This window comes from Patagioenas fasciata, chromosome 3, assembly GCF_037038585.1.
Source record: "Patagioenas fasciata isolate bPatFas1 chromosome 3, bPatFas1.hap1, whole genome shotgun sequence".
NCBI classification, from domain to species: domain Eukaryota; kingdom Metazoa; phylum Chordata; class Aves; order Columbiformes; family Columbidae; genus Patagioenas; species Patagioenas fasciata.
In genome coordinates, this window is record NC_092522.1 from 36,483,861 (window position 1) to 36,507,150 (window position 23,290).

General features: G+C 38.0%; 1 long non-coding RNA gene across 6 annotated transcripts in view; it reads right to left on the bottom strand.

Moving 5' to 3' along the window:
- The window catches only part of LOC136099325 (uncharacterized), a 140,533-nt gene that overhangs the window by 14,205 nt on the left and 103,038 nt on the right, over positions 1-23,290 (bottom strand). For 4 of the 6 annotated variants that reach the window (XR_011738271.1, XR_010651072.2, XR_011738267.1 and 1 more), the window contains 4 exons: positions 20,299-20,382; positions 20,105-20,187; positions 18,697-18,779; positions 11,699-14,788 (listed from right to left, as the gene is read on the bottom strand). This is a non-coding gene — a long non-coding RNA (uncharacterized lncRNA). Of the gene's footprint in view, positions 1-11,698; positions 14,789-18,696; positions 18,780-20,104; positions 20,188-20,298; positions 20,383-23,290 lie in introns of those variants that run through there. The other 2 variants (XR_011738268.1, XR_011738270.1) reach the window with 2 other exon arrangements.

Below are 23,290 nucleotides of genomic sequence, written 5' to 3' on the forward strand. Positions count from 1 at the left end.
GCCTGGAAACTGATATGACACAAGGTCATAAGGTCTGTGGTATTAGGTGACTCTCACTGATGCAGGAATTATGTCAGAATGTTCATCAGAGACTATCACAGAAAGACACAGAAGGGAAAAGATCCCTGAAAGCCTGCTGAAGACGACGTGAGTCAAGGAAAAACTGGACCCTAAAAAATGCAGTTGTTTTTCTCCCCATTCTGGATGGATAAAAACAATTTGTTTGTGGTGCATTCACCTTCATAAATAATAAGTTAAGCATTCTTGGCTTGCACAGCTTATAAGTATTATCAAACATTGCCAAGCCCATGTAGTAACTTAAATAAATTTACCTAATGTAGATATTTAACTATAGGTACAAATGCATATAGAGACCACATAGAATTTTAAGGGACTTTCACTCTAAGTAATAATTAAAAATAATCTATAATAGAAAAAAAAACAAGATGAAAGACCATAAGAGGATCCATATCACAAAGGTACATGGGAAGAGGGGGCAAAAAAAGGCAGACTTTACAGTTTCACAGGTGGAGACATCGCAAGTTCAAGAATGTATCATTCTGTGCTCCCTTTCTGATTTGAAAATACAGTCAAGTAACTCTAATGCAATAATGCTGAGTTGCTAAAAACTGAGAGAACTGTTGCAACATCTAACATCAATGGAAATGATACCATGAAATGTGTTGCAAATTTTCTGTTTATTTTTTAACTTTTTTTTTTACTTTTTAAAGACCACCATTTTTTGTGCCTGGAAAATAACATTAATGTATTTGGAGAACTTATAACAACCAGGAAAGAAAACCTACTATAAATGCAACTGAAAGTAATCTGTTTCATTGTTCATACTAAATAGGATGCAAAAACAAATAAATAAATACACTTTTTAAAAAAATAACAGACAAACAAAACCAAAACACAACCCTAAACAGAAACAAGTTTTTAACATTATTCCAGTATTAATCCAGCATAACCGATCATCGTGGAGGCAAGAACTTGTTTAAAATTTATGTTGGCTGACTACCTTGATGAAGGATATGTAATCCACTTTTTCATGGTAAGGCTAACTCATAACTTGGCCAAAATGTTTAGAAATGATTGCTAATTAGACTCCTAAACTTCACTCACATAGATGTGATACAATCAGAAGCATATCTATTACTGCTAGTTCTGGGATTGCACAGTACCTCTTCATGATCTATGAGAGAATAATTCACTAGTCCTCGGAGTGTGACAACAGGACATGTCCAACATCTAGACATCACAGGGGCAGCAGACTAACTTACGCTAAAATGTGTAGATATACTGTCTTTGAGGTTACCAGAGGCCCAGGGGAGCTTCTCAATCATGCACCACCATCCTCTTCACAGCAGAAATATCAGAGGTGCTCACATTAGAAAAGCGTACATTTGTCTCATGAGAGGAACAAGGCTGCTGCTTTTGAGAAGCAAACGACCAAAGAGAATTTTCATGAGAATCTTCCTGAAATTAAGCCAGAGGGAATAAAGGATGTGTCTGCCAAAATAAACGTAAAGAACCAGTGTTTGTGATCAGTTAATAAAAATCCAGTAAATATAATAAATCCCTCAAAGTCATGAAGTCTGAATGTCCCTTAACCACATTGCTTAAAAGCTTTGTATGGTAAATATATTTAATTTGTGTGCTCAGATACTAGTGTTGGCATGTCTTTTTTTTTTTTTTTTCTTTGAAATGCTCATAGTTATTGCATTTATAATCTGCCTTTCCACCCACAGTTTGTTTTTGTTTTTTTTTTTTATTTATGTGGAATGGGTAAACTCACTCTTAAAGAGCTGCTGGCCATTTACGTGCTCAACTATATTTACATCTTCACTCTTTCAATGTGCAGGTGTATTACTCCAAAAATTTTAGCCTGGAGAAAAGGAGGCTAAAAGGTGACCTTATCACTCTCTACAACTACCTGAAAGGAGGTTGTAACATGAAGGATGTTGGTCTCTTCTCCCAAGTAGCAAGTGATAGGATAAGAGGAGATGGCCTCAAATTGCACCAGGGGATGTTTATATTGGATATTAGGAAAAAATTCTTCATGGAAAGGGTCGTCAGGCATTCAAACAGGCTGCCAAGGGAAGTGGTTGAGTCACCATCCCTGGAGGTGTTTGAAAGACTTATAGATAAGGTTTTTAGGGACACATTTTAGTGCCAGAGTTAGGTTGCGGTTGGAATCAAAGATCTTAAAGGTCTCTTCCAACCAAAATTCTATGATTCTATGACAGAGTCCTACAGTTATTCCCAGGGAGTGATGAAGACCCTGTCCCATGCTTTGTCAAGGTACATATAGACACTTCAGAAAAAAAAAAACACTGTGTTTCATCTGCTGCTCTGTCCTGGGAAGACTGTTATGCCTTTGCTTGAGAAATGTGTGTATTCCCATTAATCTTGCTCCCAGCACTGTCCCCTAGCCTCTAGACTTAGACTCTCCTTAGGCTAGACAGCTTGCAAATGACTACCTGGATTGTTTTCAACAGCAGTTTCACTTGCAGCTGTGATTCTGCATGAGCTGTTAAGAAAGAAGGCATTTCTAAAAAAGTCTGTATTTTTTGCACTGTAAGGGTAGGAGACAGAATAGAGGTCCTTTGACCTTAGGACTGCAGAATTCAAAATATTGGTCAGTGTTCATGTTGAGGGGAACAAAGACAATGGTTATATAGTGCCAATTCAAGTACTGTATCAGTGGAAGGGGCTGATATAATACAGCTTCCATTAAGAACACATTTTAAATTGTCTACATGAAATTCAGGGTATTATTGGTAGGATTTAATATAATGTACAGGTACATGAGGCAGTGCCAACAAAGTTTTACCCATCAAACTCTGTGGAGTGAAACTTCGATTATGTTACCAAAGCCCTTCTCTTCAATTTTCCTGTTGTCTCTAAATTCCGTGGCTCTAGCTGTAAAACTGCTACAAAGAAAGCTGGACTTAGAGCATTTCCAGCTTTGCTAACACCTGGAGAAAGAAGATATCTCAGAAGATACTTGCAGTTGAGCATCCACATCAAAGGAATTAGAGAAACTTCTGAACTTTCGTTGTTTATTCATATCATATGCTTGGCCTTTCCCAAGATATAACTGTGGAACTGCAAGGAGACTGAAAACATTTTTATCTATTATCTTTGCAGTGTCTGTAAACAGGTAGAAAAATCTACTTCTTCATTTTGTGGGAACTGCTCTTTAATGCCCATCTTTCTTTGTTCTTGAGGTTTCCTAACCTTGATCTCTAGACAGCAAAATCTTTGGAACCAGACTCTCATAGTTTCTCTGTTTTCTACAGTTTTGAGCATTCCAAAACCAATCTATGTAACACTTAGCAATCCCTGTTGGAAAAATGGTTGTGAGAATGGCTTACAAGTAAGTTTGTTTCCTTCTGTACTCTAATCCCTCCTGTCAGTCTTGTGATAGTTTCAACTTCTGTGACAACTGGGAGTTCTCCTCCATTTTAATAGAAATTTTCCTCCCATCATCTATGTCTGTAGCTTTAAGGTACATCTGCAATATCAGAGCCACCATTATAAAATTCCAGGAATTGGAACCACTGTGGTGCTGAACCGATAAGAAACAATTAAACCGCAAATTATTCCATCACAGAGCTACAGTCTGCAGTCTCCAACCAAGTGCTGGTTTATTAGTAGTCACAAACCATATCCAAGCACATATTTTACTCAGAAACCAAGGCAATGCGTCTGGAACTGTGATGGATGGTTTAGCTATGCCTCTGCCAGCGTTTCTTTCTGTGTGTCAGAAGGGATGATTGGACACAGCATCGCTCACGCTGTCAGTGGGTACCAGGGTCTCTGGAAGCAAGGTCACTCTTCTCCTCTGCCATTACACACTGACTGCGTTACATAGAAGTGGTCCCTGAGGGTGAATCATCCTGTCTCCCACTCAAGCTGTTTGTAAATCCAATGTCATTTGCTGCGATGTACACACAGGACATCAATGGCAGCAAAACAGCAACAGCTTCCCAGGTACAAATATTTACTCTCTGTGTGAAAGATTTCCTGGATAGATATCAAGAACTTGCTGATTTGCACTAAGTATGTGGTTCATGATGGTTTTTTTCACCATCACTCTGGAGCCCCACTCTCAGCAGTGATCTCTTCAGATCTCATTTTGAAGGATTGCAAGAACACTAAAGAGCAGAAGGTGTAGTAAGAAATGGGGAGGGGTAGCCTGAATCAGCAGTCTGCTGTGGGATCTGGTACCAAATGAAAACTACTTGAGAACACAGACTTGTTTGCATGACATTTTGGAATGAGACTTACAAATAAGTAAGTGATGTTGCAGAATTTCAGTCATGTCTTGTCTCATTAAAAAGGGTCTGAGTTGAACAGGAAGGTTAAGGAACAGGAAGATTAAGGTCTTTACCTTGGTGAGTTGTTGTACTTTACAACATATGGATGCAGATGGAAGAGCCAGTGATTCTTGATCAATCCTATCTCATTTGCTCCCGATAAATCCTGTTCAACCCAATCCCACTGTGAATAAATGATGCATACCCCAAACAAGCACAGATGACCACTGTCAAATCTTAGTATATGGAAGAGTGGATTAAGACAACAAGGTTTATCAACAGAACTATTAGTGTAGGAGTGAAGATCAGCTCTTAGGAGTCAAGTTCTTTGCACAACGCATTATAATTTCATTGGCAGAGGGCCATATACTGTAGTTCTATCTAAAAGCAGTGCAAACAGACAAAAAAAAATTCCCAAACTATTCCAGAAATCTGCTCAGCTTACTGGTAGAAAGTTGTCATGGTTAATCCTGTGTCTGAGCTCCACCATTTGTGACCATGTAGTGGTCTGACACAATTTCCTCTGAGTTAAGGTTAGTTAGCTCAAAGGTTTACAGAAACATTCCTTTCTGACTGCAAACACCAGAACTTTCATAGATAACATTCACTTATTTTTGCTTTTCAAGATAGATCTGCTGCCAAGTCAACATCCTTTCATTGCATAGCTCAAAGACTGTTATACTACAAAAATTTAAAAAAAAAAAAAAGTGACACAGGAGAGAGTATTACTCATTTAGGAATGGGTTATGAAAAACAGGCTGTAAGAGAAGTCAGTCTTCTGATGAAGAATATGAAAATACTGAAATGAATACAAAACACGAAAATTGCTAATTTGGCACTTTTAATTTTCAAAAGAAGATTCTGACATGCAGAGAAAAACATTTAATAAAAGCCACTGATCTCTCTCTCTCTCTCTAAAAAAGAACATGTCAGTATGCTTAATACCAGCTATAACTGAATATTATTAATTTAATCTTTTTTATGTTAGCAAGAGAAGGGCAAGAGATAATTAGTTTACCATCCTCAGATACTCTAAATGACTCCAGCTTGTGATAAAATGTCAGAATTCATAAGAAGTATAATTTTCAGAGAAGTATATTTAAAAACCTTCAGACCCACTAAAGGTTATTAAAATTGTTATTTTCTGAGAAAAAAACAGGGTAAGAAAAAATTTCAGTATGAAGTCAGATTTTGTTAACAGAGAAATGAGTTTAGGAAAGAGGTTAAAACAAACGTTCGTAACCTAGTGACTAGGGCACAGAATGTAATATTCCTTAACTCCATTTAGAGAGTATTGTAAACACGTTATTAACACAAAGATAGATAAATAACAAGCATAGGACAGAGTACCCTGGGCGTACAGGGCCCTATAAGAAGGCTTGGTATTGAAAAAAATTTAACTTTGTGTGATCACACCTTCCATCAGAGAAAGAAATTGGAAGAATACAAGGATAAGCAATATGATCACAGCTGGCTTAGAAATAGAAAACATGATGTGTAACATTAATCTAACAATATGTTTTGCCATTTTACTCCTGATGATTGTAAGTAAACATATACATATACTCTGAAAAATTGTGTCCACCATATGGGCATATAGGGAAGAAATTAATGATTTTCACCATTTAAAATATAGATGATGTGTGAAATTGGTCCATGAAGATTTCCAGTGCTAGCCATTTATCTTAAACTAATGGCGAACAAGACCTAATAAATAGATAAAAAACAGAGAAAGAGGAGAAACAGTGAATCTGAAAGTAATGGAGTGTCCTCCATTACTGTGATTCTTCAAAGCTTAGCAAAGCAGAGGATCAGACCAATCTCACAAGTAAGTTCTGAAATACAAGAATGAGACTTCTTGAAGCAACTATTTTTTATCTTATAGTCCTCTCACTCATTTACTTAAAGCAACACCAGACATAAGGGCTGTTGTGGAAGACCTGCTCCCCAGTATATGACATCACACACTTTCGGCCATGAGTTTAGCTGGAAAATGTGCTAGGTCAGGGAGTATCAAGCACAGGAGGAGCTGTGGCATCCCATACTTGTCAGTAGTCATTCAGGTTTGACATTAGAGTAATTTAAAACTAATCACCTTCACTTTCTTCATTAGCAGTAATAAGACCACCTTGACAGTGAGGATACCACAAGTTGGACTCTTCTTCTGGTGAGAAAGGTGATAAAATGGGGCCCACTAGCTCTTAGACTCAGATAATCACAGATAAGCAAATTTATTTCCCTTTAATGCAGATCAAGTCATACAATCTATCTGCAGTTCTGTGGCTGGAAAAGAAAAAAAATAATGAATCATATCACATACATGTTGTAAAAGTTTAATCCAGTAATATTGCTATGTACCTTTCTTGACACTGTCCTGCCTTTCGGTCAGAACATGAGCATGATGCACACCTGCTATAACAAAAATACAAATGTTCAGGCTGGAAAATAATTATATCATGCTGCAGCTTGCCTCTTAATAGACATATGGGAGAACTGAAAAATATCAGGGAAGACATCTGTCCCACATCTTAGGCTCAGATTCATTTCCTAAGCACAAACTAATGTGAATGAAAGAGATGTCTGTGGGAGCAAGGCCTTGCGATGCACCAGGAAATGAACCAAATACACAAGTCAAGGCACCTGTTCACTGGTGCAGGCTGGGCTTCCCAGTGAAATACATAATTCCTGGTGCTCCTTGCTGGAGATCATCTATTGTGTGCTTTTAGTTCTCCTTTACCTGGCAACTGAACACAGAGGATAGAGATCAAGAGCCTCGTACATTCTGCAATACAAGTAGATAAGCCATATAATGGGTAGAAGAAAGGAAATATTTTCAGTCAGCTTTGGGTAATGAAAGATGATGAAAGCACCATTTTCAAAGCTGGGAAAATTAGAGGTGAAAATGGAGAAATGTCTCATTTTCTCTTCAGGGCCAATACTCTTCAGTCAGACTCCCCTGTCTTACTAAGGAAGACTGTAGCACCGTGACATGTGCACATCAAACACCAGATTATCTCAAAAAATAGTTGTAAATGCACAGTGCTTGATAAATACTATGGATATAAACAGTCTTTCAATTTTGATTCCAAAGTTTATAACTAAAAATTTCAGGGTTTAGGCAAATTCCTTTGGGTTTTTCCTAAAATTGATATTTCCAATTATGTACCAAAGGGTCGAGATTTTCAACAGAAACATATTTGATGAAACTTTTCTTCCTCCCACTCTTTTTGCCTTTTTCTCCTAAGGAAAAATTAAAAAAACAAAAAACAAAAAAACTAAACACACAAGAAAACATTTAATGGAATGGTTTGGGTTGGAAGAGACCTTAAAAATCATCTACTCTCAGCCCCCCTGCCATGCATAGAGACACCTTCCACTAAACCAGGTTGCTCAAAGCCCAATCCAGCCTGGCCTTGAAAACTTCGAGGAATGGGGCATCCACAGCTTTTCTAGGCAACCTGTTCCAGTGCCTTACCACTCTCTCTCTTCCTTATATCTAATCTAATTCTACCTTATTTCACTTTACAGCCATTACCCCCTATCCTATCACTACACACCCATGTAAAAAATCCCTCTCCAGCTTTCTTGTAAGTCCTCTTTAGGTATGTCGCTCAACTTGACTCTTAGACAGGAAATTAAAGACAAGAGATGTCATAAAACTTGCCTAAGACACCTTTAGAAACTTGGATTAAAACACGCAGAGTAAAAGACACAATTTTAAATAGTGATTGTAAATGCAAGGAAAAGCCCAGCAAGCAGAGCAACACTCATAGAATACACTGTCTGTTTAGGCTTAAAAGACTTCTGGGATTTTAGATAGACATATCTTATTTGTATGTTATGTTTGAAATTCAGGGGACATAATAAACAACTTCTGGATTTCAGCAATAGTACCTACAAGATTAATTACCCTTCTCAGCTACTAGAAAGAGAAAAGGCCCAGGAGAGGAGATGTTTAATTAGGATGGATAGTCTATCTGGGAAGAAATCTGCATGATTGTTTGTCTTCTGCATTGGGAACAGGGGCAATGCTGACTTATTGTTTCATTGCTATGATGTCACTGCACTGAGGGCTATTTAAGTGATCTCTTGGGTCAGCAGGAACCCTAAGGCCATTTATAAGAGATAAGAAAGGAGAGACCTTGGACTGATGCCTGTTGCCAATAAACTAGTGAATAATTATATGCTAAGGCCTTCAATTCCTTCTCATCAATTGTTACTCTCACTATTGGAATTTCGGGAGAATTCAGAAGGATGTGTTGTGACTAATGCTCAGTACCTCTTTTTCTTCATGTTTAATTTTTGTTCTATCTGTACAATGCCTAAATTTGATTATCAGTGCAAAAAAAAAAATTACAGTCCTAGCACTCTACTTTAATTCCAGTTATCATATCTTTATATCACAAAGTGAGACAGCCATTCACGGCACTGATATTCTTTAGAAAAAGCATTTTTTAAGACTCTCAGCAACTCTCTAAGGTTTTTATTCTTGACATTATTACTAGGGGAAATAATTTGCCTATAGTTATATTGCACATTTGCTGCCAGCCTGTAAAAAGAAGCCAAATCTCCTGAATACTAATCCTGTGATATAATAACAGGCTGTTCCTTTAGCTTTATTTCCTCCCTCATTCCTTCCTTTTCTTTTCTCTTTTCTTTTTTCATTTCTTTTCTTTTCTTTTGTTTTCTTTTCTTTTCTTTTTTCTTTTCTTTTCTTTCCTTTTCTTTCCCTTCCTTTTCTTTCCTTTCCTTTTCTTCCCTTTTCTTTCCCTTTCCTTTTCCCTTTCCTTTTCCCTTTCCTCTCCTTTTCTTTCTCCTTTTCCTTTTCCTTTTCTTTCCTTTTTTTCTTTTCTCTCTTTAATATCTGGACTCTGACACCAATTCAAATTTTGATCTTGTGTTAGAGCTCTCACAGAGATCCAAGACTTCAGGTCTGGACTAAAATGTTCCTCTCACATGTTTAACTTCAAAACAATTCACTTTTTCTCTTGGTCAGGTATGTTTTCCATCTGTATCATTGGTATTTATAATTTCATAAAGTCAATGCAATAACTTTAAAATTATTTTCCCCGTGGCTAAAGCTCACCATTCAGGAGGCATTACAATTTTTAAAGAATTATTATCAATACTAAACTGAATATACAACCAGGACTCTGACCTTGGAGGTCTGCCACTCTCAGGATTTGAGAACTATTAGACATGGGAGTCACAGTGATTGTAATAACAACAAAAGCCACATATCCCTTAGAGGGTGTCCCCTTGGATCACCACAAACTTCAGCTCTCTTAAACATAAAAACTATTTATCTTCTGAAATTTTTACAAGAAGGAAAAATACACATTTTTAATCAGCTTAGCCTGTAGCATGCTGGCATATTGCAAACTGCCAGCTGAATGAATCCTGAGGATGACTGAGATGAAAAACACATCCGCAAGGTGTCAAATAGTTACTGACATGTGGTATTTGAGAAGCAAGAGTTTTGCACATTGTCTTGGAGCTTCCAGCTTCCACTCTTTTTTTCATCTCTCTTCTAGTTAATGGAGTGGAAAACGGGTCTACATTTTCCTCAGGTTTTAAAATTTCCTTGATAAAAGCAAATAAAACCACTGACTGATTTAGGCTGACCTATCAGTTATGATTTCTAGTGTTTTTATTTGTGCTTTCTCAAACTCCAGTCTGATACAAAAAGTGCATCTACTGAAAACTTAAAACGCTGCTGGTTCTTATTTACACACTCAGCAGCATCAGACAAGCCATCCGAAGCAACAACATTCACCTCTCACATCCCATCATTATCAATCATTTGACCAAGGTAATCTGTAATTAAAGCCGAACAGATTCAGAGAATGCCTTTGGGAGGGTGGAAGGTGGAAAGCCTCAGGAATTACAATGAAAAGAAAGAAAAAAACCCAACCAAACAAAAGGTACATATTTTTCACAGTTTGCAATTTCAGAAAATAAGACAGAGGAAACAGATGTTTATTGTTTTTCCACACAGAGAGTAAAAGTAAAGTAAACTTTTCAGGCTTCCATTCCAGTGCCCTAATTCCCCATTTCTGACAATGTCTGGTTCTTTGTCTCTGCATCTTCCCTTCTGACTTACTTGTAGGAAAGGAAGAATGACTCACCCCAGCCCCAAAGAAGGAAGGCAAACCAAGAAACTTCACACCTTATGGGCAAGCAGGCAAGGAGCTGTTTCACTGTTTTCCTTATCAAGAAAGAAAAGTTTTGTGACCTAACTGAGGTTCTCATGAGAAAGCTTGAACTACATTGTGAAGAATTTTCATCCAACATTTGTGTCAGCAAATTGGGAAGATTCTCAGTTAATTCTGCTGAAACACTTGCTTTATTGTCCTATATTCAACTGTTCTTACCGTCATTATAAAATAAGCATCACAGACTACTTGAAAACTATGTTATTATTTACTCATAGTGACCCATAGGACACTTACAGGCAATAAGGCAGAATTCAATTCAAAATACTAATCTCAGTTACTATTAATTTTGATCAATTTCAACTCAGTTTATTCTTTAAGGTTTAAAAACAACAACAAAAAACTGACCATGATACTTATACATACCACATCACCATAGTTGGTAAATAGGAGGAGTGCTACAAAGGTGAGTAGCAACGGACTTTTATGTAGATACTGTGTAGTCCATTACAGAGAAGTTTCAAGAATTTTATCTAAATCCTGTAGTGAACTTTACTCAAACCTCAAATAAGAAAGAAAGAGGAAAAAAAAGAGGTAGATATGCACACACAAAAAACAGTCAGTCTTCCTCTGAGTAAAACTGCTACATTACTAAATCCCTTGAAAAAAATCTCATTTACATCTTTATAAAAACAAAAGGTTTTAAATTTTTGCCCAGCTCTTAGCCCTATATCTTCTTCCAACCCCTTTATCACTAGTTGAAGGGAGAACACAGAGACTTTTACTTTTCCCAGCTACTGATTTGCAGTAAATGCAGCCCTCAGCTTTTTACTTGTTACAATTATGCCTCTACTGTTTGTTTATCTGAGGTCAGTGCAGAATCTCAAATAATCTGCTAGAAGAGGAAAAAAGCAAGAGTAGAGGAACCTTTATCCCTTTTCTTTTTTTTTCAATCTCTTGCAAACCTTGAGCAGTCAGAAATTCAGCCAATAGGTAATCCCAGCATCATTCCAAAAAAACGGTCAAGTTGTGAGTCTAGGATGTAGCTCTCCAGTACTTAAAAGCTAGGACCAACACTCTGTACTGAATGTTTTTCCGGCACTAGTACTTCATATTTTTTAGGGCTGCTGCTGACAACTAAATGCGATGTAATTTCTTTTGAAAAATCAGCATTTTCCTTAAAAGACTGAAACTTCATACTTTTCCCCATAGACCAGGATTTTTGTAGAACGTTTAAGCACATGAATGAATAGACATAACTGTTGATTAACACTGTGTTGTATCCCACCCCCAAACACTGAAAACATGGACTGTAAGATTAAAAATATAAACAACAAATAATCACATTGTTCTACTACAATAAAATGTTGTGATATTTAAACTAATCCCACAAACTTCCTATGCCCAAAGGTCAATTTTTAAAAATGCCCTGGACAAGACCCAGATTTTCCATTCCCTGGGGATCCTCGGTCACTCTTGCTTCTCTTTCAAGTTACAGGGGCCCTGTTAAGTGCCCCAGGTGTGTCTGGCAGCAGCACTGGAACAGCCTAACATGTGGCACCTCCACTTTATTGTTTATACAACACACAGTGATCCCAAGGCAGCAGAGCATCCTGGAGCCCAGCAGAACATCTGCAAGCATGTAAGCATGTGCTTTTGCCTTAGGGAGACTGAAGATTTTCCCAGCCACCATCTCCAGCCCAGCTGGAGAGAGAGAGAGGTTGGCAGCTCTTCTTGCTGCCAGCACTGGCTGTACCTGTGTACCCAGTGTTATAGAAGACAGTGCTGTGACATTCCTCGGTAGCAGTAGGAGTGTTGTCCTGACTCCTTCCATGCCCAGATTACTGCAAGGCACAAATATCTGCTGCAGTTTTTCTAGCTTTTCTCTGCTTTTTGATGCCATGAGTGTTTGTCTTGTACAAGAATCACATGGCAGATTGCAATTAATCATTAGCAGCTCTAGCCTTCTAAGTCTGAAGCTTCTGTTCCTTCAATCTGCAAACCCAGGCTGACTTGCTGACAAGAAGTAATGAGGGAACGTGTGAGTTCCTGTCTATTTTAGATACAATAAATCTTAAACAATTCCAATTTTTAGGCCCTGCATACAGCACCATGACAACCTCTCTTCAAAAAGGTATGTCTTCTTCGGGTGGAAGCTGTGTTCTTAATAAGACATGTTGAGATGAATGTAGTTTTTGTCATAAGGGGAAAAAATTCTTTGTCCAGATAAAGACAACTGCATCATCTTTGAGGAAGGCTGTGCCTGGGAAGCAGAGTCAAATTGAACTCTAGTGCTCTTAATGACATCTGGGAGTTCTTGTTTTCAGTATCAGTGTAACCATCATCATTATCTTTGGCTTTTTAAGCCCTTGGGTCCTCATGATAAGCTCCTTCTCCAGTGGCCAGGGCTGGAAGGCCATCAGACCAGCAGTCAGTGGGGAACAAAGCCTAAAACTCTCTGCTGAAATGTTCAGTCACTTGAGATCCTTGACACAATGTGGCAGTGGAGAAATTAACGAGCAGAAAAGCAGAGCTCACTGAAGCTTTTTCTCCTTACTGTAAATAAGTAGCAAATAACCTGTGGAGATATTAGCTATCCATTTTTTTCTTTCTTCTTAATTTTTGCCAGCTCCACACATTTTTTTAGGCTTGAACACATTTACAAAGCAGGGGTTAGGTTCTAACCCAGCAGGGAAGTACCTAGCTGCAGGTACCAAGTGTGAAATCCAGCAAGATGCTTTTCACACATCTGTGTTGAGACTGACCAGAATCCCAAACTCTGGTATCTCCTCAGCCATGTAAGTGCTACACAGAAGATGAAAGATGAGTTGAGGCAGTTTATGTTGCTCGCAGGGGTCCCTTGCCTTCCCTCACGTACATGCACTCTACACCAGCCCTGGAAAGTGCTCAAGTGCTGAAAAAGTGAAGCCCAGCAGCAGTTCTGATTTCATTAGTGAAATGGTGCCAGTTTCTCTGTAGCACTTTCACACGTCTCCTAGTGCATCTAGGGCACCCAAGGCAGAATCTGACTGTATGTGAATGCGCATGGATTTCACCACAAAAATGGAAGCAGCTCTGGGATGGTGCAAAGCAGCCGTACGTGTCCATTTAGGGTAAAAAAAAAAATGTGGATTTCACAGCTGAAACTGCTGGGAAAAATTATGGGGATACAATGGACATGCTGTGCCAAATTTGTGATTTTGCGAGGACACCAGAGTTTACTCCTGAGTCATGTGTCTTTTTACATCCATAATAGTAAGAAATTAATACCAATGCATCTTTTCTGAAAGATGGAACTATCATTTTTTGTTCATCATTCCATAATGCTGTATTTTAGTCTGGTAAGATACAAACTGAGAATATCTCATTTTCAGTCTTATATCAAGACAGTTAGACAGCTGTGAGTAAGAACAAAAGCTGGATGCATTTGTTCTTTTTGATACATTTATTTTATAAGCTTATCACAATATTGTTCTTAGTATGGAAAATCTCTTTAAGATTTATCAACGATGAAATCATTGAAGTTTTATAGAAATTAAAACCAGTTCTGTATTTTTATGGAATCAGAGGTATATTTCCTGCCACAGAATTACAAAGCATCAAGGTGTTGATATTTCTTCCAGGTTGTTAAGAGAAATATTAAGAAGTTCTCCTTCCCTATCAATATCTGTAGGCACTGCTCTGGGCAGAAACAGGGGATAAGAGAGGTGACAAAGAAAGAGACTTGAACAAAGGACATGGTTGTTTGGGATAACACACTGAATAAACATATAAGTAAAGATATATCCTATAAGGTCTCTATGCAGGCTTCCCCCTGAAATGTTTTATTGTCCCCAGTGAACATCTCCCAACAGAGAATGCTATGATACTGGTCTGTAAATGAAGTGAGTCTGTTTCACATGATCCTTTGTCTTTCAGAACCCTTGGTAAGAAAGTATTGTGTGGGTCAGCTCTTACCTGAGGCAGCCTGCAGCTACCTTTCAAAATCTTTGAAAAACAAAGCTATTTTTTTACCTAAAGCATCCAAAGCCACAGGCAAATTTATTAAACAAACATCAGCATATAACTTTTCATACACAAACTAGAGTTGTCTATGTATTAGTTATCCTCCTAAAATCCAGTGTGGACAAATGTTGTTATAAGCATGACTTTGTTCTTTGGATTGAATTAACTGTGTCCACATTCCTGCAAAGAAGAGGTGTCTCCCTTCTCTCTCACTCTCCTTGCCGATTACAGAAGTTTATTAGACCAGGTTTAGGGAGAACAGACAACTTCTAAGCACTTTCCAACTTTGTTGCTGAGGTAAATCTGGAAAAAAAAAGAAAAAAAACAACCCTACAGCCACATCCATTTCTATCCACTAGACAGGCACTTAGAGCTAGTGTCACATGGAGGGAGGATTAGGGGTGTTAATAGTCAGCATGATACACTGTGACTTCTGGAGCCTTTTCTCAGGCAATATTCCCAAACTCAAACTCTGTTTCACAGGAGGAGGACCTGGGAGTAGGTGCCAGGACTGAGAATACCCAACACAACAGGCTTCTGTAACCTCTCTGGAGAGCTCTGCATCAAAATCATAATTGTAATACATACTGAAAAGGTCTATGAACCTATATCATAAATTGTAGGTAAGTGCTCCAGCAGTTGGACCTTTGTGTAAAACACAAGAAGGCATTTCTTCTTGCTGATTGTGCTCAAAGCACATCCACAAGGTCAGTCCCAGAAGCTGAGGTAGGCAAGCAAATACCCAGGGATTTACTGAAATCATAAACATAAGTGTAAAGGTATGAACAGCTGTGTACATAGTGAAAATAACAGAAATGTCAGCATCAAGAGACTTCAGGGTTAGGTTGCAAGTAACTGCCAGAAATGGTTAGATTTCAGCAAAAGGTTCAGTCAGGAACATAACTTCCTCTATTCTACTTCTTATATGAGGAAGTTTTTTGTTTTAATACTTCGTCAGTTGCAAAGGGTTTAAAATAATACTATAATAAGAATGTCTACTGCTGTGGTGATCATTATAAAATTATGATACATAGTCAGTAAAACTGCTAGCTGAGAGATATGCATAGGTGAACTATTGCTCTTTTATTTTGTAATTCTGCATAATATGGGGCTTTTTTTAGTTTTTCACACTGAAAAAGAAATATAATAGTATGTCAGAAGCAGAGATCCATCATCAAAATATATCTGCAGGCCTATTAGATGGTTGCAAAATGGGGACAAATAAAATACCACCAATAGGAAGCTAAGTTAATATGCCAACCAAACCATTGCCTACAACAATAGATCTCATTTTGCTTTGTTAAGAATTCCCTTGTTTCACTTTTCTTGCTTTTTTTTTTTTCCAGTACGATAGAAAAACATTTCAGAAAATGAAATATAGAGAGGTGAGCTCTTGAAGAGTTTTTTTCCATTCTCACTTTCAGAAAGCATGGCAATCTGTCTTCAGCTTACATAAGCCAAAACCGGACGATCTCCTTTGATCTCCTTCAGAGATCAATGGCCCACTACAGCTGGCCAGATGACAACAGTAAATGTGCTTGAAAACTTCAATATAAGCCCTGATTCTAGCTAAGCACAATTCACCTGAATGCTGCTTAGTTACCAGTTCCTGGGTCATTTCATCCTTGGCCACTTTCTAAACACACACACATATAGACACACACACATATGTGTGTATATATATATATATATATATATATTTAAATAGCTATCCAGCTCCATTTGTTCCATGCTATTTCCGTTTCTGATTAAATTCAAAACCAGCCCATAGGACTTTCACAAATACTCAGTAGCTGAGTTGCAAAATTCACTGCAACCTGTTATTTTGCATGCCTGTCCATTTCTCCCCTATTTCTTTAATTTCTGGTTTGTAATCTCATAGTTGACAGATTCCCATTGCTTAACGAGCACCACTTGTATTGTTATATTTCTGGCTTTTATTGACCTATCACCTAAGTGAAAATTTCCATTTCAGAACAAGCAGTTAAATTAAACCCTAATGTAATTCTCAGTAAGGTTGGAAAAGTAGAACCCAAGTTCCAAATTCACAGGATTCAAGGTCCTGATGGGCCAGCTCTGCATCACCAGATAGTCATTTGGTCATGCTGCACTGAGATAAAAAAATATTAATGGAAAAAAGGAAGGTTTATTTGTAGAATAATTTCTTTAAAATAGTAACCTTCAACACCTTATTGTTTTCTTAATAAGGATTAGATATAGGATGAAAATAATACAAAATAAAGAAATTTAAAAAAAAATCCTCCTATTATTTTCTTGATTTGAATGCATCACTTTCACCCATCCTACTGTGCAAACTGAAAAGTCCTTTAGTACTAATATATGTTCTTTTCAAAGCACCTGTCTGGTACCCACATGGAAAAGAAGACAAATCATTTTTCTGTTTTGCTTACTTCTTGTCCATCCAATAGATATTTGAGGGGATGACATTCAGTATCATTTAACTATGCATTGTATTAATAATTGTATATCTTCTTTATTACTCAAACCTAAAGAAAACAAAAAATCTAGGAAAACCTGGTTCTTGCATCTTATACCAGAGATAATCAGGATTTGGCCTTCTGAGGATAGGAACATTGCAACAGCAAAAATCAATGAAATAAGTACTGACATCTTTCAGGGCATCTAAGAACAACTTTAAAGCTGTGCATGTATTTTGTGAGAAGAAATAACTCTCTTACAACAAGAATTTGCTGAGAGTATTTTCGCCTTTGCATGACCTTCTTCCACGATATCATCTCTACTTACCTTTATACAGAGATTGATATTAGATCAGTGGATTCAGAGGCTGAGCATGATATACTCAGAAACTCAGCAGGTGTTTTCTTCTGCAGTTGCTCTGTTATATACAATAGCTCAGCAACGCTGTTTACAGGATCTCTGCATACAGTCACTAGTAGATGCAATCTGCTATACTTACAATCCTGTAAGTATTTGGGAGTATATTTAAGGCTTTTACATTTATACAGACCTTGTTCACACCAGTGCTGTTTGATAATATTAAAAACTAAGACGACACAAATCCTCACATGGTAGAAATCAGATTAGTTCTGACAGGTTACACCAGGCAGGGGTACCGGCCAAAATGTATTATATCCTATACACAGCAAACCTTCAAAGCTCTGTATAAGTCACTGCAATTTCAAACCCTCATTCTCTAAAAGAAGGTATTGTTTTCATAGGAACTTAGCATTAGCTGGTGGAACTTAGCACAGTACGAAATTTCCAAGCTGCAATGAGTTATAAAACATGGTAAAGCAGACACAGTTCACCCCACACTTGTCTGGCACTTAATCTACATAATATTTGTGTTCTCCCAACAAACGTGTCTGGATCTATCCACACTGCAGCTGTACTTTGAATGGAGCTGCTTCACACCCCAATAAAACAGGTGTCTCATGAGTAGCTGTACCTGGTCCATCTGACAGTAATTTAGAAACTAGCACTCTATAATCAGCTCATTGTGTGATTGCCAGTCTGCCCCCCCTGCCATTTTCTTGTGTGTGCTTTTGCATGTTTTCATATTTTCAATATGAAACCACTCTTCTGTGCCTTATGACTAGCACACACAACTGAGACTTAGAGAATGGAGGCACACACAATGGGGCAAACAGCTGGCTTTGTGTTGCCTTGGTAGAAAATGTCTAATTACAGCAGAGTACACATGCCACCATTGATGGCAACACATTTGTATTAAAATGCCTTTGTTCTGGGTAGAGTCCTATCATTTATCTAAAAGACGATTATTTTCCCTTTCTCTTCAGAGCTTTTATTAAATCTCTAAGCAATTTCAAGCCATTAGCCTACAGATACAGGCTTATTCAACAGGAATGCATTACTAGGAGAATGGCTGTCTGCCTAGCTGTACTTGGCACTAGCTAGTCATGTTAGGAGTCCCAGCTCCAAGGGGTATGGCTCTTCTCATTTTGATTGATGCTTGAGTCCCTTAGTGTTGCTGCCAAGAGAGGTTGTAATTCATGCCCAGATGATTCTGCTGTCACTTATTTCTGTATACAGTGCCTGTCTTTTTCTGGGTGCACTGGAATTTCTGGGTTTTTTTCCATTACTGACAAAATCCACTTGATGCCGGAGGGACTGCTTTCTAATACGAACTATTAATAATTGGGGGAAATGTCTAGGTGGAAGAAGATCAGTGTGAGGAAGAAGCTGGTGCAGCTGGCCCTTATACATACCTCTGCTTTTCCTTCTGTGATTGGTGGTAAACAGGGCACACCTGTAGTCATTTCTTCTCCAGGCTGTGATCTTGTCAACCTGCCTTGACATATAAGATTGATCACATCATCTGTGTTCTTTTTGTCTGTTTAAATTAAGCTATTTGAGCTAGGAACTGATTTACCTGCCTGTATATACTGTACTAGATGTAGTACGACAAGCATAATAACACCACTAAAATGCAAATACACACTAAATTTTATCTCAATAAAGATTTTCCAGAATGCTTTGCAAATCTGTGGCATCTGGGCTGAATTTCTACTTTGCAGGATCAAATATCATTGCTTCCAAGAGAGGTTAGAACCAGTTTTGAGAAAGCTGGGAGAGACCTTCACACCTGGGAAAAAAGGTCCTCCAAAATAAACTGAAGAATGCAGGTAGAATTTCTCTTCCAGAAGTGCAGAGTATGGATATGTGGGCAGGGCATTGCCCAAACCTAGGATTAGGGTTTGTTTCAGAAACATCTTAACAAGAGACAGAGTAAAAATAGAGTTCAAAAGGCTCTATCAAGGTGACATTTGCGTCTTGGACTTAGACACCCCTCCCAATGCTGTATTTTGCAATCACACAGACAGGCCTGAATATCTGTTTCTTTACCAGGTTCAGGTAACACTGAGGGTTCTAAAAAAGAAATCCCTGGGCAGTAGTAGGAGCACAGTTGTTTGAAAACAGACTGGCAAAGCGAAGGGATGCAGTGGGAATTCACCACCCAGCAGCACGTGCTCTCAGGACCTAGAAGAATTCCCAGCCCCATTCCAGCTGAGGGCTAAGGTTCACATTAGAATCAGTTCTCTAGGAGAGACAGCAAGAGCAGCATTGAAAAAGCACCTGATCACTAAAGCAAGAGCTTGTTAATGTCTCTTCCAGACAGAACACTCAGGAATTGTATCAGGGGTAGTCTACCATGTCCCAGTCTCCCTTCACTGGGCAATTTTGATCTGCATGCTGACACCTGAACCATTGTTGTCTAAACCTTCTAGTTACCAGATTACTTTGCTTCTTAGCCAAAACTACTACTACATTTTCTTTTAACCACGGTAAAGGGCAAGCCACCTTGCTGTTCAAGGGCCTTCACATCTTTCCTCCAGTTTATTTACTTACCTTACTTACCCTCAGGCTTTGTAGAGCTCTCTCACACCTGCACTTCAATCCTCTGCACTTGAATCCTCTGCCCTTTCCTCAGCTTATTTTCTTAGTCTGCAAATACTCTCATCATGCTATCTCTGCTTACTTTCATTCACAACTTCTTACCCTAGATTACAGATCTCCTGTATAAAGAAACTGCTGGAAACATTTTTTCTGGTCCTGAAAGAGTATGAGGTTTAATTGTGTGTCAGAGCTCTGATGCAAAGCAACATGCTTGCTTACCTTTGCTCCTCAGAACAACAGGCACCAGAAGAGGATTTACTACCGATATATTCCAGTAATTTTCATGAGTCATAGTTCCATCTCTGAAAATGTATATGGATAACTCAATTAGCTAGGTTATATTTGCTTCCCTGCCCCCCAAAAAGATAATTTTAAAAATGCATGCACTGAAACACATTGAAAAATGTTTGTACCTAATTTTCTGCAAGAGATTTGGATTTATAAACAAAGCCAGTTTCTTTTTTCCGTCCTACACTTGTCTGCTGTTCTTCCTGGACCTGCAAAAGATGGGATGGGCAAGTGAACAAAGATAGGCTGGAGCTCAGAAGTCCAAGGCTGAGATTTGTGCAGTGTCATAGATGTACTGTGTGACATTTCATCCTCACAGGTGAAATGGAGAAAGCAAGAACACACTTCTCTCACAGAGATGGCATGGTACACATGCAATAGGAGGCACCTAATATGAGGGTAAATTAAAGAAAAGCATAATGATCCATCCCTTCCTTTGACCTATTTTACAAGATTAAAGAAAGTAGTTTTCATAAATCTAAAAGCGAAGATAAGACACATGTATGACTAAGTTTTACATCTGTAGTGACATTAGCTAGAATGAGATTATAATGGCTGTAAATCATAGATACTCCAAAATTAGAGATACAACACTATCGTATAGGCCAATCAGTCCATCCAATGGCAGGATTTCCAATGGAAACTATTCCCCATAGAATTAGTTTCCCAATGGAAACTATTTATCTAGCCTACTTCTGGAGTCTTTGTGGCTTGAGGCAGAAAGTGATCTCCAGATGAGGCCATAAATTAATTTTTCCCTATAGCACAATACAATTTCCTGAGCATGTCTGAATCAATTTATTTATTTCCAACAAGAGACTTTACCATTTTTTTTCCTATCAATTTGAAGCAGATGGCCTCATTTGAAAGCTAGTGACCTGAAGATATACGGGTTTTTTTTCCACTCACAGGTCACCCACTCATCGCTGACCTTGATGAGAAAAAAAAAAAAAAAAAAATCCAAATCCTGAAAGAATTTGCATTGCTAAAGGAAAAACAAAAACATTTTAAGTGAGTGGCTCAAACTATGATTCCAAAATTATCCTGTGAACAAATTAAGCACTTAACAATGAAACAATGCTCTCTGGTATCATTCATTACAAGGGATTTCAGCCCACAAGCCATCTGTAGCATTATATGACAATTAACTCAGGCGGAAGCCTGCTTCTGGATTCCCTTTCAGAGGTCTCAGCCTGAGCCAACAGCAATTTGCAAAGGAGGATGGATCTTTCTGAAGGCAAGATGCTACCTTCTCCCAAGCATCTTTTCTACAACACATTATGTGTGCATGATCGTACAATGCAAGAAGAACTCAGGAGATGAAGAGGTAAAAGAACTCCCAGATACAGACTGTTCCTGTATTTCACTGTCTACTCCTTGTCCTAGTTCCAAGAACAATCAAGAAAAGCTGCACCTGCGAGTGGGCTATATCAATTACTTTGTTTATGGCAACATACACATGGGAACCATCTTTCCAGGTTACTTCTCAAGCCCTGATAGCTATAGACATGCCTAAATACAGTAATTGATCAGCTCATGAGCAGTACAATTGGCACTTCTCTCAACCTACTTTATGCAAAATGCAAGGCAAATATTATAAAAAATCAGGTGCAGTTTTCCTCCTTCTGTTCATGAGGATAGTATTTTTTCCTTGAAATCCCTGCCTGAATATCATTTGTGTTGTTTAATCATCTCGTGCTGAATCCCACTACAGGACTGGTGGACTTCACTTCCATATGTCTATTTTCAATTTGCTGTGCATGGTGTTATTGCTGAAAATTTTTGCTTCCGATTTATTCTTCCTGAAAAACCCAAAAGCACATGACAGTCTCTCACTGCACTATTTAGTTACAGCTGGTCTGATTTCCAGATCAGTTTATCCAACTGTTTGTTGGGAGATAGATTACCACAGAGCATAAGAAAAGACCTTCTCATGAGAACACATAAAAGATGGGAAAGAATAAGTTAACTTTCACAATGGAAAGATATTGGAAGTGGTCCTAATGTTTTTCATGGTATTCATATATGATGCGGCACAAAGTTATTCAGAGCAGTGAAAACTAGAATTGACAGCTAAGAGTGGCAGAGGGCTCCAAATGATAAGTAACTGATCAAAAAACCATTAGATGAAATTCAGTGTCAATAAATGAAAACTGAGGAACATAGAGAACTTAATTAGATGCATAAAATGTTGGCCTGTAAATTAACTCTAACTTCTCAAAAGTGGTTCTGTAATTCAATGGAGACACCAGTTCAGTGTTCAGCATCAGCCAAAGAGGGAAACATTATTAGAAAGATGAAACACTGATAGAAACACTGGGAAAAAGAGATGAGAAAGCGCATTGTGCTGTGTTATAATGCCTTGGAGCAGTCAAGGCCAATGAAAAATAAGGAGAAGATTTCAGATGAGGAAAAATTAAAAGATAAGGGATCTTAATATTGGAGATGAGACAGAAGAAAGGGATATTACAGGCAACAACAAAATCATTACTGACATGGAGAAGATAAACAAGGAACAACTTTTTGTCATTTCACTCAACACAAGAGCTAGAAGGGACTCAATCCAATCACTGAGCAAGAGTTTTCAACCATAGTCAGTATTCTGTTCACATGTCATTGCTTCAGGACAGTACAGGGGTCAGAAGTATAAATGGCTGAAAAAGTAACAAGATTTATTCATGTAAAAAATTTCTTCAAGGGCTCCTAAACACAAAAATTAGGGTTATAGCACCTGTCTCGGGAAATCCTTACACCAGAGATTTCCAGAATGTGGGAATAAGAATAGGAGAAAACTGCTTTGTTCATATACTTTTTCCTAGTCAATGTCTACTGGACACCATGAAGAAGAGTGTACTGAGCTAAATGGACTGTTAAATGACTTGATACGATTCATTTACTAGTATAGCTATTCTTAGGTTTGAACACCTTTAATCTTATCCACCTCATCACGATTTTATGCTTAGCAGAGGAGATTTATCAGTCAAGGATTCTCATGCTGAGGCAGAATGTCTTTTTGTGATCCATCATGCAGTGCAGGCCAGAAGTTCAGCATACACAAATTCACAGGCATGAAGTCACATACCATGTTCTTGAATTAAGTTTGGTACAGATTAAGTG